Here is a 628-nt window from a genome sequence, read left to right as displayed (position 1 = left end):
TATATAGATGTAATTGTCATCTATATAAGCTTTATGTAATGAAGACTGTAATTATTCCAATTCATACAGATACCATGGTAATATCTACATTATTACCTAGGAAATTACATGCAATTTCTGTTATTACCATCCTAAGTCCTAAGTAATAATGCAGATATTACCATTGTATTGCCCTGTTATTACTGAGCCGTAATATTACCACAGTTAACAGTTACTTTACTTTGTGCTATTCAGTTAAATGTCTATACATTTGCTGTATCATAGTAAAATATACCTTATATATTATGAAGTTATATTTATATTTATTACACCCGTGTACGCGTAGCAAAACACGGGGTTATTGTTTTCACTCCTGTCTGAGTTTGTGCCATTCAAATTGGTAGCAATTCTAGTTGTTTATTTTTATTGTATCTGGCCATGTTATTGTTAAATAGAATTTTAATAAATTGTTAAATGAAATATGTTTTTATATTGAAATAAAATGAAATTAGTTTATTAATTTGTCAGTCATATTCGAATGAATTAGGCCCTTGTTATATGCCCTTGGCTGAACTTTACCATAGTCTAATATTACATTAACATTAAAATTATAATCATAATTTAAAATAGGAATGCTTATCAAAACTTC

General features: G+C 27.4%; 1 protein-coding gene across 2 annotated transcripts in view; it reads right to left on the bottom strand.

The window, feature by feature from the left end:
- Nucleotides 1-628, bottom strand: part of LOC107697051 (protein FAM83H) — a 13,563-nt gene that overhangs the window by 9,760 nt on the left and 3,175 nt on the right. The gene's annotated exons all lie outside the window — the stretch shown is intronic.

Source organism: Sinocyclocheilus anshuiensis, unplaced genomic scaffold, assembly GCF_001515605.1.
Source record: "Sinocyclocheilus anshuiensis isolate Anshui unplaced genomic scaffold, SAMN03320099.WGS_v1.1 scaffold1396, whole genome shotgun sequence".
Classification (NCBI taxonomy): domain Eukaryota; kingdom Metazoa; phylum Chordata; class Actinopteri; order Cypriniformes; family Cyprinidae; genus Sinocyclocheilus; species Sinocyclocheilus anshuiensis.
This window is presented reverse-complemented; position numbering and strand designations above follow the sequence as displayed.